The 18,784-nt window shown below is 35.5% G+C and overlaps 1 long non-coding RNA gene and 1 pseudogene across 1 annotated transcript; one reads left to right on the forward strand and one right to left on the reverse strand.

The window, feature by feature from the left end:
- Positions 1-1,050: 1,050 nt before the first annotated feature.
- On the reverse strand, positions 1,051-2,788 carry LOC113913614 (annotated as a pseudogene).
- A 121-nt stretch (positions 2,789-2,909) lies between these two features.
- On the forward strand, positions 2,910-18,354 carry LOC113913867. The gene is made up of 3 exons (XR_003517283.1): positions 2,910-2,981; positions 6,186-6,248; positions 18,286-18,354. It is a non-coding gene; the product is annotated as an uncharacterized LOC113913867 (long non-coding RNA).
- The last annotated feature ends 430 nt before the right edge of the window (positions 18,355-18,784 follow it).

Raw genomic sequence — 18,784 nt, forward strand, 5'->3', positions numbered from 1 at the left:
GGGAAAATAATTAAATATTAAGTAAGAACTTTGGATTTAGTCTATTAAATATTTTAAGACAATTAAAGCTTCCTAAGATTTTAAGATATTAATCTGATTCTGCACTTACCTTTAAAGTTTCAAAAAAAAGTTTTACATTTTCCTAGAAGAAAAAACAGATATTTTAAGAAAGAAGTGATGAAAAGAAACATTCTTATGCTTGTAGTTTAATAAGCAATTGGACAGCATTATCAAACTTTAGAAGAGATGTCTGAAATAGCTAATGCAAAGCAACCATTGTGCATGTGGAAAAAATGGCATTGTTCAGCTTTCCACAAAACACACTTAAGTGTAAAGAAATCTACAATGACTCATTTGAACAGTTGTGGAAAACTTGAATACAACAGCTAAGTCATTGAAAAAACAAATGAATCCGATGTAAAAAAATAGTAACAAAGATAGAAATATGTATGAACATCCTATGAAAACCTTTAAAGTCATTTGGAAAAGCAGTTTTGGTAATCCTGTTGTCACATGGAACTTAAACTCTATAAGGTAAGACTTTATATAGACCTTAGAACAGAAAAGATACTGCCCCACAGGGGGGAAATGGTTCATAGCAGTTGAATGTATTTATGCAGCTTGTATCGAGTGCTTACCATGGGAAAAGAGATAAACAGGATCTGTTCCCTAATGTAGAGTAAATTGCAGTTCGAGAACACAAAGATAGAGTCTGTGGTATGTGATGGATAGCTGAAGGTGAGGGGGTCATTATTTATTTATTTATTTATTTTTCCCCCCGAATCCATTTATTAGTTCTTATTCTTACTGTGCTGACAGCTGGCATCATTAATACTTTAACAAAACCACTTAAAATTAGCCAAATATCTAAGATAGTTACATGTACAAAAGATATACAAATTAAAACCATTTAAAAAGTAATAGATACCATAATTTGTACTTTACCATAGCTCTATTCAGAAATAATTGTAAAATTAAAACCTTACAAAAACTGTACACCATATACTTTGAGTGATTTACATCTTAGAAAACAAAGGCAGTCTTTCACCATTACACATTTAGTGTCTCTGTGGGTTGAGGAGAGAAACACCATGATACTTTGAACTCTTAGACTTTTCTCTTATTGACTGTTGTGCATGCTGTGGTGTTCTGAGGTAGGTCTTGTGAAGGTCCATGAGACAAGGCTTAAGACTTTCCAAGGTACATCCAGTCTTTTGAACTAAAGATTCAAGCCAGCTCTGTCCTGTGACTGTGCAGAGTGCTAAATGAAAAGCTGCTGCAGCAATAACTGATGGCAGATACTTCAGGTGGGGGTCAGCATCTATCAGACTTAGTTCTCCCAAAAACATTGCTAAACTTTCAACTTTGCAGCTGGCAGATGGGGGTGCAAAAAATATTGGGTAAGAAACTGATTTATTGTTGGTGCAGCTAGGTCAAAAGCAAGCACTTTCAAAACTAGGTGCTCTATTCTCAGGACCGGTTTCTTGGTATAGGTATCATCTGTAATGTACACAAACTGTGTGCTGGGCTCTTGTGGGCCCTGAAAAGCATAATGTTGGAAACTTCCCTAATTGGATTGAGGATCTGGGGAAGCCTTCCTGGAGGGAATGGTTGATATACTGAGTTTCAGATGACAAATGGGAACTAGTAGGGTAGAGGAGATTTAAAGTCATTCCAGGTGAAGAACGGTCAAATGCACAGAAGTAGGAAGTAGCACGACGTGTGGCACCACCGACAGCGTGTTATATCACAGTACCTCCTGAAGGGCAGGGCAGCCCAGTGGTTAAGGCAGGCTCCAGAACGAAACAAATCTGAATTCACATCCAAGCTCTGTCCTTTATATTTTAAACCAGACATAACGGCAGTTCTGTCTAGGAAGTGGCAACGGAGAGTCCATCTCAGGCCTTGTTTCCTGTGGAGAACCTTAAAACAAACTTGTGCCCCTGGAAAGAGCCAGGTATCTGCAAAGATGGTTGGGAAGGTCCTGCATCTCAGAGAAGCTGCAGAAGAGACTGTCTACCAGGAAACCTGCTTCTAGAAAAAGTTCAAAGGAACTACATTGGAGAGAGAGGCAAAGAAAATAACAAGCATAAGAGATTAAAAAGATGAGTACTAAGTGATGATTTACTTAAGAAATGATGATATTCCTCTAAATCAGCATTTCCTTTGACACAGTCATTGGTTAATAATAGCAGCACCTACATATTTATTGGTTATTCAGTAATTAATATATTTGATATATATTATTTTTGAACAATTGATACATTTGACTCATTCTATCAAGATGACATTGCAACTCCATTTTGCAATGAAAAGGTTTAGATTATGATCCAAAATACAAAATTAATATTATCACTTTATGGGGTCACTTTGATTTCCATCTAAAATTACATTTCTTAGATTCATCATTCACCATATTTACTAGGTTTGCATAATTGCTTGCTTTTTGCCTATTAAAAGTAGTTATGCATTTTTTTGGATTTTTCTTTAAATATACTCATCTTCCCTTATTAATCTGCATATAGGGACAGAGGAGACAGAGAAATGAGGAAAGAAAACAAACCAGAAGAATTAAATACTAAAATAAGATAGCTATTGAAAGCAACCAAATTTAAAAGAACTCCTAACAGATGTTGCTGGTACTTGTGATGGTGACACAGTTTGGTTGGGATCTTATCCCCTCTTTGTTAATATGTATTCCCTTTTAGTTGAACCAGTCAGGTAAGATAACTAGCTATTACTACTCTATATGTGATATTATTATTACCTTTTCAAATTCTGCTGACATTTATTTTTCTTCTCCCACAGCCAACCAAATAGATTACTCAGGATAGGTAGATAATTTTCTCAGTAGAATGTTGGGAGGTGGGGCGGAACATGGAATCACAGAAAGTATAAAGGCAGGACAAAGGTGACTCAGCTAATTAGCACCAGAAAATCAGCTTCAGAAATCTCAGGTCACTGATCTTTCTACTACAAAGGTAGAGAATTATGCTATCTGGTTTTGCTCCCTTCCTTCCTTTTTTTTCCCTGGTTGTTTAGGGTTTATCAAAGAGTCTGTCCATGAGTCTCTTTAATTTTGTATTTGTTTTTTGTATTATCATTGTGCTTCATCTCAGTTAATCATATTCTTAATAATATGCATAAGATGTATGTATATAAATTGTATCAGGATTGTTTTTTAGCAATAGAACCGACTTTCAAGTGTTTTTAGTAGCGACATGTCTAAAAATAATTTTATTATACTTTAATTAGTGAAGAGAGGTATACCTCATGCAGTCTACTGCATAGAAAATATCCTTGGCTGAGTGCTTTAGCTCCTGGACAGGTATAGCATTTATTCAACTCAGGGATAAGATTCAAAGTGTAACTCCAAGACTATAGCTCAGTGGAGGGGTGCTTAACCTGAAACTCAAAGGACCTCTTAGTAATGATTTACTTAATTTTTCATTAAATTAATTAATTACATTAAAGTAATTAAGTAATGATTTACTTAATTTTTCATTAAGAGAAGAGCTTTCTCATTTATGTCACCATGTACTTCCAAATGTTTACTCATCTTTGAAATGTGTTTATTACAACAGTTTACCAATAATGTGTTTGAAATATGGGCTATGATTATTACTAATCAACAGATAAATGGACAACAGTATAGAGTCATGATTGCAGTTGTCTTGTGGGCAAGGGATCTCTTATTCCAAAACTCCAAAGGAACTTAGTTTATATTTAAAATAAGTAGTACAGATTTTACTATTTTACCAAGGAATTTTCATATTGACAGACCGATCACATCAAAATGTTCTGTTTAATTCCTAGCATATCTTTTCATTTTATTAGCCAAATATTTTTGCTCCTACCATCTTTTTCAATTATCTATTACTGCATATCATATCATACTAACCCAAAACATAGTGGTTCAAAACAACAATAATACTTTGCTCATGAATCTACAAATTGGGCAGATCTCAGTAAAACAGCTTTTTTTTTTTTAACTGCAAATGAGCATCCCCTAAGATAGCTTGAATGTTGGGAATGAAATCACCTGGAGGCTTGGTCATCCATCCGTCTGGTAGTTGATGATGATTGTTGACTGGAACTTCAGCTGAGGCTGTAAACAAGACATCTAAAAGTGTCTTTCTGATGTGCCTAGTTGGCTTCATAATGGCTTGGTAGCTGGATTCTTCCTGAGACATCTCAAGAGGACCGGGCATAAGTTTTATTACCTTTTTTTGGACTTAACCTTAGCAGTTATACAGTGTTAATTTTACTGTAGTCAAGGCCTACCCATATTGAAAGGCAAAAAACAAAGATCTCATCAATCAGTGGAAGAATATCAATATCACCTTTTAAGAAGCATATGTAGGATAAAATATATTTTCAAGGACTTTAGTGGGAAGTAAGATTTGCTACAGTCTGCCCTCTAGCCACAGCAGTTTATCATCTTTACACGTGCAAAATTCCCTCAAGATATCTCACAAAGTCTCATTTATGATGGTATTAGGCTTAGGTTGAAGGTCCAAAATCTCATCATCAAAATCTGTTCAAGTGCAGCTGAGGATCTTTGGTTCTTATTCCTTGATTACAGCTCTTCAAGTTCAATTTCCTTTATTAGAGTTGGACCCTCATTTTGATGTTTAGAAAGGAGGTAGTATCTATTGAGTTTACTTCAAAATAAAATATATTCTAGTATCTGAGTCACATTTATGTAAATCTCATACTTTCCTCAGAAACACCCATTAATTTCAAGGTATTACTACAGAAATGATTCATAGTCTGAAAAACTAAACGTTTATAGTCACAAAATAAATTTGCACAGAACGATCTTCTTGAAATTTTTATGGGGTTGATTGTGCTTATATACTGAGGGATATTCCACTTTGCATTCAATATTCTCTGTATTTCCTGCTACTGTCTGAGCTCACCCTGTGGGGACCCTTACCTAATCCAGTGATGGAGAAAACAGAAGCTTAAATAATTTAACACTGTGAAATACAGTAGTGTGCCTTCCAAAACATAAAATACCACAATTTTTGGCCTTTCAGATATTGATTGTCACTAAATATTAACACAAGTAAATTTTTTCTAACTGCAGTGTAGTTTTGTAAAGCGATCTTTTACAAAACAGTCTGCAACACAGACTAATAAAGAGTTAGGAAGGTCTATTGGGCATGCTGTTTCTTTTTCACATTGATCATTTCAAAATATCTTCACACACATAGGCACTGTTCCTCCCTACACTCTGACCAAAGATCATGAGTCACAATGTATCGATATTACGGTGACAGTATCAGTTATCTTCAGAAATCAGAACACATTTGAGAGGAATAGGGCATGATTAGTAATTATATTAGGACAAAAGGTGTAAACCAGAATAATCCTGAGTGGACCAGGATATGTGCATAAGCAAACTAGTGAGTGTACTTTGTATTTGAACAAAAGTTGGAATCCCAATTCTGCCTCTTACAAGTAACCTCATCCAATTCATTTAAACTCTTAGGCCCTCAGTTTTCTTACATAAAAAAAAATTAGAAATAATCAGACATCTCACTACTTATATTAAATTATTTAAATAAAATACTCTAAGTACTATCTGGCACAACTAAGGTCCTCAACAAATGGCAATTAGCTTTGTTATTATTGTATCCTGATTGCCTAGAATAGTATCTGGCATGTGACAGATATGCAATAAATATTTGTTTGGTGAATAAATTAATAAAAGAAATAATAAATCAATGACATGCAGAAGTACTGCTAGTATTAAATGAAGTCATATAATACTCATGGTGATTCTACTACATGTCATAGTAGAACAAATAGACAAATGCACATCCTTGGACAGAATCAACCTGAATTCAGAGAAACTACAAAATATGAAGAAAAAAAAATAGACTCTTAATCCTTTATCAGAAAATCTGTATACATTTCAAACCTCAGAACATTTGTGATTATGGTTTCTCTCCATTTAATCTAATCATGTAAAATAGTTTTCTTTTTTTCAGTTATAATCAGTTATAAAATACTTTTCTCAGTTTCCCTGTTGTGTTATTGGAGGTTTTACTGGTGAGGGTAGGATAGATTATGTTGCATTATAAATGACAAGCTATAAACACAGGTTTTTCTTAATGCATTCACAGACATGGTCATGGTTATATATTATGTAACAATCCATTTGTATCCCTTGGCAGATTTTACAACAGAAACTTTTCAGGCCAGAGAGTGAATGGGATGACATGTTTAAAATATTGAAAGTAAGTGATTGTTAACCACAGATTCTGTAACCAGCAAAACTGTCCTTCAGAAACAAATGAGGGATAAAGACTTTTTCAAACAAAACTGAGGAAATTCATTACCACCAGACCTGCCTTACAAGAAATGCTAAAGGAAGTTCTTTAAGTGGAAGTAACATATCCATACCCCAAGTTCCCTGGCTCAACAGGGCCACAGGCTTTTGCTCTGCAAACCTTCTCTCTGCTAGAGCACCCCTGTGCTGCACAACTTTCAAGTGTTTTCACCAGCCTTTCTGGTCAAATGGAGCCAGAATACACTCTCCACCACGGTAAGGTAATGATACAGACCCCCTGCTTGAGTGGAAAGAGGAGGGAACACTCCAGGGTATTTTTATTCCCAAACCCGCCCCCCACCACCCCCAGCAGTCTCTCTATTTGGGAGGGGCTGGGAGTTACTCTCAGCCTTGGCTATGAATTAGTCCTCCTGCATGCATGTAGTACAGGAAGCTTCTATGTCTAGTACTGGCTTTGTTCTGGGGGTGATCAGCTCTGCCTACCCAGCTTGAGCACTGCTAGACTGTACAGCTTCCAGGACTGGTCTGGAGCTCTCTGATCAGGTGGGGCTGGAAGACATTCTTCACAGAGGGTGGGGCTATGACTCAGCACCTTGCCTAAGCTTGGGCAAACAGGGCTTTAGGGTCAGCAACACTCCTTGTTTCAGGATCTTAATCAGGCCAGTCAGTACCTTGCTGAGTTCCCTGATCAGTCTGTCCCTGATTTAATTTTGTAGATGAGCAAAGCCGCTGTTTGGGATTACTACTTGGGCACTGGAGGTATCAACCAGGTCTGCAGGGATCTGTGTGCTGGTTGTTACAAGCCCCTCCCCACTTTCTCTGTCATAGTCAGATTGCCCGTGGAATCTGCCCCACAAATTCTCCTACAATTCCCATGGTGAAAGATCAGGGTAAGGTCTCGCACAAAGTGACCCACAATGCTAAAAGTGGGGAGCTGGATGTGTCCCCTGAGTTCTATTTTCCCACTGAAGGAACTAGAGGTTCAGAGACCTCTCCACATGGTGCTGCACTGGCCTGGGGAAGGGGTAATGGGGTCAATGTGTAGCTGCTTTTCTTACCATTCTCATGTGATCTGTCTTTGTCTCTGAGGTGCAAGAGGGTGCTTCGGCATTGCCTCTAGGATTCTCTTAGGGGTGCCTCGTTCTTGAATAGATGTTTATTGTTCTCGTGAGGAAGGCCAAAGTCAGGAACAACCTATGTCCCCATTTTAGTAATGATATTCAGCCTCCTTATTCTTTAATATTACCCTATAATATTTTTTTATGTTCTTTAGAATAGTATGTTTAAGAATTGTGTAATATTCTGCTAAATTACCTAAATTAGTTTCCTGGGGCTGCCCTAACAAATTACCACTAAGTTGGTGGTTCCAGACAACAGAAATTTATTCTCTCACAGTTCTGGAAGCTAGAAGCCTGAAATCAAACTTTCAGGAAACTTAGAGGGAAGTGGAATCCTTTGCCACTCAACTACAAGCTTTGAAAATTTAGGTCATGGAGTTTCTGGATCCATTCTTTAGCATATTTCTACCCATCAGGTTCCTCAGAAGCTGGCCACAGTGTGAGGACTTGAATGCAAGCAATTTATTGAGTGCTCTCATAAGAAACTTAAAAGAGTGAGGGAAGCAGGAGAGAGGAGAGGAATCTAAGTAAAGGTATAATTTCAAGCAAAATCTTAGCCTCAGCTTCATCATGCTTGGGATTTCTAGGGGTAAATTCTGCCTTAGGTGTGGTCCCAATTGGGGACATGTGAACTAAGTTTAATTACTTCTGCACTAGCACCTCTCCAGATTAGTGCAAACTTGGGCACTTCTAGATCCTTGTATGTATAGAGAAATGTAGCTGGAGTAGCTGAAGAGCGGTCCTCTGAGGACAGCCGCACTTGCTATGGTCCACCTTTTGCATCTCTCTGATGCACTTCCATCCTACATTAACTACACCGTGTCCTGCCAGGGCTTCTTCAAGATGATGTTCCCTCACAATTTCTGGGGCAAAATTTACAATAGGGAATATAGAAAGATGAGTGATCCCTGACTACTGCTGTTTATCCTGAAATTACAACTGACACTGATTTTATGCTCCTACCAACTGTTCTTGATTCCACTCACCCTACTCTGGCACCTCTGCTGTCAAAGAAGTTTTCCTGGTGAGAAGCATTTCGACTCCCGAGTGTATTCCCAAATTAAAGTTCTAAAGAGGAGATGTACTTAAGAATGTTCATAGTAGCACTACTTAATGGGCGGGGGGGGGGGGGGGGGGGGGGGGAGGGGGGGAGAAGTAAGAACAGATTAAAAAATAAGAGAAAAGGAGAAAAGTTAACAAAAAGACTGAAAATGCCCATAGATGAAAAAATAATACAGTAGATTGATTGTGATATATTTATGCAATGAGATACTTTATGCCAGTGAAAATGAATTTTTGCATGCAATAACATGTAAATACATTTTAGTGATCTAATGATGAGTAAGGAAAATATACAACTGCCTTTTTATAAAGTTCAAAAGCACATAAAACAATGCATTATTTAGGCATACAATATACATCTGCAAAAAATACACAGTCAGAATAGTGGTTTCATCTGTAGAGGAGAAGGGGACTTAGAGGATAGGAAAGGCCTATATACACATATAGCAGTAGGTAAAACATTGAATGGTAAGTTTAGTAATACTCATTATATTAGCAAAGTAAACACATAAGTGTAGGCCAAAGATAACCATGTATCTACTGCCAAGGATTATCACTAATCTCTCTGCACACTTGAGTCCCAGTTAAAAATGAAGTTTCCAGATTGACTGGTTTGCATGTACAGCTAAGATTGAGAGCCACTATACTAGATGATCTGCAGTGCTACTCTAAGTTTCCTTTTTTAATAAGCTGAGGCAAAAAATACAGGAGAGATATTTCATTTGTGCAAATACTGGTATGTGATATTTGAGGGGATGAGTTTTTTTAATAATCAAAGATTTTAAATATTTTATTTTGATATATAATAAAAGCATGAAACAAAACATACCAAATTTAAATTTGATCTCATGATATTTATTCAAATACTAAATAAATAAACGTCAATAGGAGAGAAATAATATCTATCAGTAGAATGATTTTAACAGTCCTGAAATGAAGAAACGGCTCCGCGGAGTCATATAACCTAAGTAACTCAATTACATACCTCATTGGAAAGTATGTAGAAAATACTTTTAAGTTTCACTTAAAAGAGTGAAAAATCAAGGGATTTCTTAACAAACTCTAACCCCCATTTAATCCCCTTATTTCAACAACGCCAGAACCTGTTTGTTGATTCACACCGACACTTTGACCACTTTAACACAAAGAAGAGTCACAGTGTAATAATGAACCTGACATGAAGATAAATGACTCCAATTAGCTTCCTCATTAGTTTTAACTAAGATTACTTCTTTAGTCATGACTGATTTATCTCCATTTCACTTCTCTAGAGCCTCAGGAAGTTGTCTGCCAGATTAAAGCCAGGTAAAGAGAGTTAATTTAAAATCTAGACAGTTGTCTGCCGTTTTCCCTTGGATCAATCCGTGACTGGCACTCAAGACTGGATTCACATACATGTGCTTTCGCCATTATCCCTATAGAACAAGGATCAGCAATATTGAAAGCCAACATTCACAAAGTATAGCAATAAGTGTGTAATGTTATGTCTATGTTTCATATGATGAAGAAAAATCTACACATTTTCAACAAGTACCTAGAGAATTCTTGAAAAATCCTAGTGCAAGTTTTAGATGGTCTCACTCTCAGTTTCACTTTGTAATTACACCACAGAGGGTGGGGATTGAGAATGGGGAAAGGCACATTGATGGAATAAACTAAAAGCATTCATCACAAGCTTAGGATTCCTCCTAGGTGCCTGGTCTTGCCAAGCTGGGAACAGATATGAAACTGTGTTCTTCATGTTTACAAAGAGACAGACCAACCACGGAGATATTTGTTTTTCCTTAGGTCTCAGGTGAAGATGAACATTTTGTGCTTTCTTGATGGAGACTCAGTCTACAAAAGCCTCTAAGTACCTTGTGAGAAACTCTGTGTGTGCCCGGGCCCAGAGTTTACTCCAGGGAGAAATGGCCCAATTCCCCTGCCTCATATCTCCCCTAGGGTCTATGTGGTGTGGGATCCTTGGGATGAAGTATTTTCAAACACTGATACTGGAAAAGACAGATGCTTTCATCAGGAAACCTGAGATCCTGGAAGCTAAGTGGAGGAAAAATGGTTTGCTCTTCTGATTATTAACTGATTATTCATTCAACAGCCAAAAGAGCAGAAACTTCTGCATCATGTACCACCTGATTTTTTTTTTTTTTTTTTTTTGTCAGAACTCAAGATACTTTTGCACCTGACTCAGTTCTGGAGTTAAAGAAACACTAAAACAGAGCAGGCAAACCTTTAAAAACAAAACAAAACAAAAACAAAAAAAACCAGTGACAACAAAAAATCCACTGAGACTTAGAGCCTCACAATGTAAAACCAAGGTAAACGTTGATACAAGGAGGTCGCCTTTGCAATAGAACTGAGGGAAAAGTCACCTCTAAAATCAGACATTTCTCTAAGGAATTCTGGTTTCTTTTAGTGGAAGGGATTAGGGAAGACAACTATGAGGTTAGAGACACTCATTTCTACTGGAACAATATTGTGTCCAGGCCATCTCAGTGAAAAGCGTTTGAAGAAATAAATGTTTTAAAATGTTGCGTCTAAATAAAAATAAAAAATTAAATGTGTCTAAAGTAATATTTCCAATTTAATTTGGATACTGTAGCTTTTACCTTAGTTCTTTGATTATAATTATATCCTCTTTAGATATGGAAATTATTGATTCTGAAGACCATAACATAATTTCTTATTTTACTTTATTCTACTACAAAATGTCATTTCAAAATAACAATGCTTATGAGAATATTAAGCACTTCATATAAGTGTATGTTATTATGTTTATCTGTACCATGCATAATGGTAAATTTAGTAGAGAATAAAATCTATCAAGTTCTCTTAGCTATAATTATTAATAAGAAAAGGAAGAAATGAAGGAGGAACAGAAAGTAGAAAGGGAAGAAGGCGGCCATAATCCTGCCTTGAAGTAACATACTTCCTAATGAGAAAGACAGCTTTATGCACAACTAAGTATTGTACAAAGCATAATGTAGTAAGAGGATGGCAGAAATGTACACATAACCTAAGGAAATACTAAAGAAAAAACAGATGATTGACTTGGGAGTTGAGGAAAGTTTTCATAGCATAGGGGCTTAGCACTAGGCAATCAGAAATATTTCGAAGGGCAAAAATAACGAAGAAGTCATTCTAGACTAAAAAGATTCATTTTACCATCAACCTAAGCCAAGTTAAATAATTAAAAAACTAAATATTATGGGAAAATATATCACTTTTATCTTGATGTTAAGCATGAATTATAGTTAGATTATGCTAGCGCCACCTTCACTTAATTGGGTATCCAGATGATGATTGTACTTAATTTCCAATATCTGGGATGAGAGAATACATTTTGCACATAGAATTCTTGGAAATAATTTGATATTAGTTTTTATTTTTTGTGTCTGTCACTTTCTTGCTACCTCTAAAATTGTTACTTTTAAATTCTCTCTACTAAAAAAGTATTATTCAAGATTGCAAAACTTAACATTTATTTCCTAGAACCCAAATTTCATGAGATAAATGATGTCATACTTTGAAGTATAAAGTTGTAGATGAGATGCTGGGAAGGGTATAAAAGTGACTTCAGAAGTTGCCCAAAAGTGTATGGCTAAGATTTACATATTATGTAAAGTATTATGAAAAAAATTGAGTTTGGATTTTTAAGGCACAGATATTTATGATTCACAATGACCTTCACAACTTACAGGACTCAATAATATGCAGAAAACAAAGGTGTGCTAGGTATATAACTTCTTCTTCCAAGGAACATAAGACCTATATATGAAAGTGGCTCAACAAAAAATGACAAATTCGAGACCATTTCATTATCTCCAAAGTATAAGGTAGGGTTTTTAAATCATTTAATCTTTAACAAATATACATCGAGTACAAAAGGTATAAAACTTGATGTATAACAACAGTATTCCAATTTACTTCTCTAAGATTAAAGCTAAAGCAACAGACATCTTTTTTTTTTTTCTAAATTACCCATGAATAGGATATTTATATCTACTCTGGTATGGAGTATAGAATGATGATAGACATCTATTCCTTATTCTTTATTTCACATATCTGTGAATGGTACACCCATTTCTCTGGATGCTTGTCTGAAATGATTTTGGCTGTATGTAACAGAAAATCTGCCCACAGAGTCTTAAACAAACGGAGGTTTAGGTGGCTTCATATAACAAAAATTAACAATGAGGCAGTTAACTTTCAACGATTCTATCCTGTTCTTTCTCCTCTTTTTCCTCTCCCCCTCCTCCCCCACTCTGCTTTCCCCCTCTACCTTCTTCTTCTAAGCAGTAAAGCTAGAGCTTTTCCAGAAGCCATACCTAGACACTTAATATAGCTCTTTAACAAAAATTCTGCCAATTGGTTATAGCTACCTATAGGAAATAGGTAATCAAGTCTTTAGTTGGGCACGTTATTAACTGAAACAAAATCCAGGTCATGTAAGCAACAAAGGAAAACAGGGATACTTGGTAGGCTTAAAACACAGTACCCAAGCCAATAAGCTGAGTATTACCATTGACTCCATCATGCTTTCATAATTGGGGAAATATGCCATATTTATGGCTCAAAATAGTTCATGGCATTAATATGTGAGTTCTGCTCAAGTTGACCTATAAATATGACCCAAACCTAATTGAAATTCCAGAGGTTTTTATAGAAATTATCAATCTAATTCTGAAATTTATATAGAAACTAAGGAATTCCAATTTCCCAAAATGAAAACAAAACAAACAAATAAGGTCAATGACTCCCTCTACCTCATTTTAAGAGCAATCAAGTGAGTGTGACAGTGAAAAATATGGTCATAAATTAATGAAAAAATAAAGTTCAGTAATTGAACCTCAACATATAAGGAACTGATTTTCGACAAGGATGCCAAGGTTGACAAGAAAGAGGAATGTTTTAAATAAATGATGCTTGGATAATTGGACATGAATTGAGAAAAAAGGACAATCTATTTTGTATGAAATTTAAAAAAAACTTAAAATGGATGATAAATCTACATACAGGAGCTAAAACTGTGAAACTTCTAGAAGTAAGCATAGAAAAATATTCAAGATCTTGTTAGGCAAAGATTTCTTAGATATGACACAAAAAGACAATCTAAAGAGGGAAAAATGATAAACTAAGCCTCACCAAAATGTATAAACTCTGCCTTTTTGAAAGTCACTGTTAGGAAAATGAGAAGACAAGGCACAGACTGGGAGAAAATGTTTCTAAATCATGTATCTAATAAAGGGTTTCTTATTTCCAGAACGTAAAGCAAACTTCCACTTCCCTTCTCCAGCTTCTATCCTCCCTGCAGGAGGTCTTTTGTATTAGTCCCTGGAAGAGACAGATACAATGGGGTCAAAATTTCATTCAGAGAACTTGGACAATTGAGAAAAGCAGAATTAATTTAACCATTAGTTTAATAAACTTCCTTAAGATGTAACTTAGAAGATCTTTCAAGTTGACTCCTACTCACTTCTCCAGCTTTATTTCTCACTATCCCTCCATCAGACTACATGTGAGGAATTGCCATTACTAAAATGATTTCAACAGCAATTTTAGTTCCGAATGCAGAATTCACCCATAAGACAGGCTTTTCAGTATTTAAATCTTCAGCAGAGCTAGGTACCAATTTAATGTTATTTGTGAATCTTCCATCTCATTTAAGACTCTTTGGTCCTTTTGATACCAAAAACATATCAAATTTAGCTAACTGTTGATCAGCATCCTGCAGACAGACATCTGACTGATTGTCTGAAATGACTACACATTTTGGGATGTTATATATGCAATTACTGCCAAGAATAGGTAGTAAGCTCAAAGAGCTATGAAGATGCAAAGAAGGGATGCATCAAAAAAAAAAAAAAATCACAAGCTGTTCACAATCACAAGTGAAAGTATAATTACCATACATCATACAGGAAGGGAAACTAACACTGAATAAGCACCTACTACATATTAACCATCTTGCTATTTAATTTGCAAATATTATCTCAGCCACAGAATAGCTACTTCATGTAAGCAATAAAATTTCCATTTTTAGGTTAAAAATTTTATTGAGATATAGTTAATATACCATAACATTCACCCTTTTAAAGAGTGTAATTCAGTGGTTTGTAGTATATTTACAAAGTTATCCAACCTTCCTCACTATCTATTTTCAGAGTAGTTCATTTCTCCCAAAAGAAAACCCCTACCTATTATAGCAGTCACTCCCCATTTCTCCCTCCTCTCCACCCCCACCCCCATCCCCTGACAATCACTAATCTACTTTCTTTCTCTCTGGATTTGCCCACTCTGGACTTTTCATATAAATGGAATAATACAAATTATATTGCCTCTTTCACTTAACATAATGTACTCAAGGTACACTGATTTTTGTAGCATGAATCAATACTTGATTCTTTTTGTACCTTAATACTATTTCACTGTGTGGCTAAAACACAGTTTGTTAGCTCAATCATCAGTTGATGTACATTTGGTTGTTTCCATTTTTTGGCTATTACAAATAATGTTGCTATGAACACTCATGTTCAAGTTTCTGTGTGGACATACTGTGTTTTCGTTTCTCTTGGGTATATGTGTAGGAGTGGAATTGCTAGGTTGTACACAACCTTTTACAACAAGTTTTTATTTTATCCTTCCTTTAATAGGTAGATATAGATATAGCTAGGTACAGATAAAAATAACACCACATTCTTAGTCAAATGTTAGCATTGCACACATATGCTTTATTTTCTCTTCCCTTTTTTCACTTAAAATATATTCTGAAATATAAAACAAAAAATGTGTGTGCTGAATATCACTATATGGATAGTCCTCATTTCTTTTCACAGCTGCATGATCAGGATATGCCATGATTAATTCAGGCAGTAACCTATCCATGGACACGAGGTTGTTTTATATTCTCTTGCTATTACAAATTGAAATGGAATAAATTGCCTTAAGTATATATTTTTTCATATTGTTGCTAATATATTTTTGGGATACATTTTTAGAAATGAAGTTTCTGGGTCAAAGGATAAATGCAGTTTGGTATTATCAAATTTCCTTCCATTAACGTTGCTCTATTTTGTATTCCCAGCCAGTATCCCTATGTGGTTACTTTTTATAATACTTAACAATATACACAAATATCAAATCGTTATAGTACATGAAATTAATATGTTATATGTCAATCATATTTCAACAAAAAATATTTAAAGCTCAAATGTATGGAAATAGTAGAAGAAATTTACAAACCCATAAAATCCTACCAAGAAGTTAAAAATTTTTTTAAATTTTAAAAATTAATAATAATTTAGAATTAAAAGAATAATTAACAATTTGATCAAAGGAACATAGAACTGGCATCAAAAACTAGAGAACACACATTATTACTTCTAATTATATATAGTACATTATAAAAAGTAAACACATAGGGATTGCAAAATATTTGTTTTAAGTGTGTAGGAACGTAGGTTTTGGAAAATTAAAAGAACAAAGTTACACAGTTATTAAAGGAATGATCCTGCAGCGCCTGGGTGTCTCAGTCAGTTAAACGTCTGCCTTCAGCTCAGGTCATGATCCCAGTGTCCTGAGACTGAGCCCCTAGTGGGGCTCCCTGCTCAGCAGGGAGTCTGTTTCTCCCTCTCCCTCTGCCGCTCATCCCCCCGTCCGACTCGTGGTCACGCTCTCTCTCGCACTCTCTCAAATAAATAAATAAAATCTTAAAAAAAAAAATAAAGGAATGATCTTGAATTTGCACACAAATAAATCTGGCTCCAAAGATTCTTATGTTTCTTATAAATGTTGCTCCAAAGGAAGAGAACTATGTATTATCTGAAAAAAATTTCTGAGAAAGAAAAATAATACAAATGGAGATAGCATTCAGTATATAATACCTTAGACCATATCTCATTTTGAAAATATAACCCATTAATTAATATATTGATTACTCATATTTTAGTAACTTCTATTATAACTTCCTAACACTCCTACTTTGGTAAAGAATTTGTAACTTTCGTTTATCAAAGAAAATGCAAATTATTCTATTGGTATTTATTGCTGTATATATAATTCATAGTGAAACAAGTATTTATTTATTTATAAATAATTTTATTTATTCGACAGAGAGAGACACAGCGAGAGAAGGAACACAAGCAGGGGGAGTGGGGAGGGAGAGGGAGAAGCAGGCTTCCCGCGGAGCAGGAAGCCTGATGCAGGGCTCCAGCCCAGGACCTTGGGATCATGACCTGAGCTGAAGGCGGACGCTTAATGACTGAGCCACGCAGGTGCCCCTTGAAACAAGTTTTTAAAACTCTATAATAATTTGTTCTTATGGAAAAGTTTTACATAAAACCACATGTATAAAAATTTCATTTATTTTCCATAGAAAAGTTTAAATGACATATATTCTGAAATGTTATTCTCTAAAAGACAATTAAATAAACACACACAATGGATTTCTGTCTAAACATCATTAAGAAAATGTGGATATTTGAGACATATGAGAAAGCCTAGAAAAAATAATTTCAGCACTAGCTAAATAAACTACACTAGGGATAATATAGCACACTCCTCTGAATACTCCTTAGTATATGAAACATTTTTTCCCAAGTTTTAACTAAAATCTGATGAAGTTGATGAACACTATAAAGGTTATAAATAAACATGAAAGGAAAAAAAAAAAAACAGGGCACCTGGGTGGCTCAGTCATTAAGCGTCTGCCTTCAGCTCAGGTCATGATCCCAGGGTCCTGAGATCGAGCCCCGCATCAGGCTTCCTGCTCAGCGGGAAGCCTGCTTCTCCCTCTCCCACTCGCCCTGCCTGTGTTCCCTCTCTCGCTGTGTCTCTCTCTGTTAAATAATAATAAAATCTTTAAAAAACGAAAAGAACAAAACATAAAAACTATAGTACATTGACAGCTGTTCTGTTTTCTGCATATGTCCCATAACCATTTTTGAAGGGCTCAGCAATATATATGAACTACCTTAGAGAAGAACAAAAGCCAAAGTCATTAATGAGCAGGCTACTTCAACATACCAGCAAATTCTTACAGAGTAGAGAGGCTGCATTTCATATGGGCTAGAAATCCTTCACACCTCTGCTGTCTCAGACAATAATGTGTTTTGCTGTATACACAATAAACAGGTAGATAAAAATTTGCTTCAATCTTAACAGCTGAAATTTTATATATATATAAACATATATTTTTATTCATATATATATATATATATTCAAGGCTTTAAGTACTACTAACACTACACATAAGTCAATATGAAATTTATCTACCTTGAATTCTGCTTCAGAAGTTATCTGAAATTTTGTTCTGGTATTTACAATTGTGGAATATGCAGAAGCTATGAAAACTATCATGATGAACAGTAGATGTGTAAATAAAATGTGGTTTAATGGCTTTTCTAGTTGTTTCTTCTTCCTGCAGACAGAGCTACTTTGTGTTGTACTTTTCATACAGAGAAGCAATTAATTTATTAATCATTTTGAGGCAAAACTGCCATATTTCTTCCTATTTGTTTTATTTGCCACTTAAAAAAATCTGGCCATAATGGCTCCTGGGTGGTTCACTCCATTGAGTGCCTGACTCTTGATTTCGGCTCACATCCTGGTCTCAGGGTTGTGAGATTGAGCCTCACGTCAGGCTCTGAGCTCAGTATGGAGTCAGCTTGGGAATCTCTTCCTCTTCCTCTACCTCTACCCCCTCCACTTGCATGCTCTCTCTCTCTCTGGCAAAAAAAAAAAAAAAAAAGAGGTTTCAACCTAAATAACAACTTAAGAGTAACTGTTGCATTTGCTTCTACTTTATAGATGTTCATTTTTAAGGCATACCCTTAAGATACAGAAGATGTGCCAGTGAAGAGTTGAACCATTGCTGATACAGAACACACTGATGCAATACTTTTGACAAATGAACAGATAAATTCCAATGTCAGGTACTGTTGAAAGAACTTCAGATTAAAATATTGATGGTCTTATGAAGATTTTTAGGGCAATAAAAACAGGGCAGTGCATTTATTGGTTTCTCTCATAACTCAAACCTGGAAGAGGATGTAACCTTAAACTAAAAAGATTATGGTTGCCAGGTGCCAAATACTTTGGATCTTCTCTTATTACATCTTAATATTCAGCCTCAGGAGACACAGTTACATGAAGGCAAAGCATATATTAAAAGTCAACAACAACAACTTGAAAGCTTTTTGTTGTGAAGGTGGGTAGAGTCAGGACAGAATTCTCCAAAACTGATCACAGTTTTCAAAGTAACAAGTAGAGAACAATAATGAGAGAAATGCAGCGGCTAAAAGAAACA

This window comes from Zalophus californianus, chromosome 11, assembly GCF_009762305.2.
Source record: "Zalophus californianus isolate mZalCal1 chromosome 11, mZalCal1.pri.v2, whole genome shotgun sequence".
Taxonomy (NCBI): domain Eukaryota; kingdom Metazoa; phylum Chordata; class Mammalia; order Carnivora; family Otariidae; genus Zalophus; species Zalophus californianus.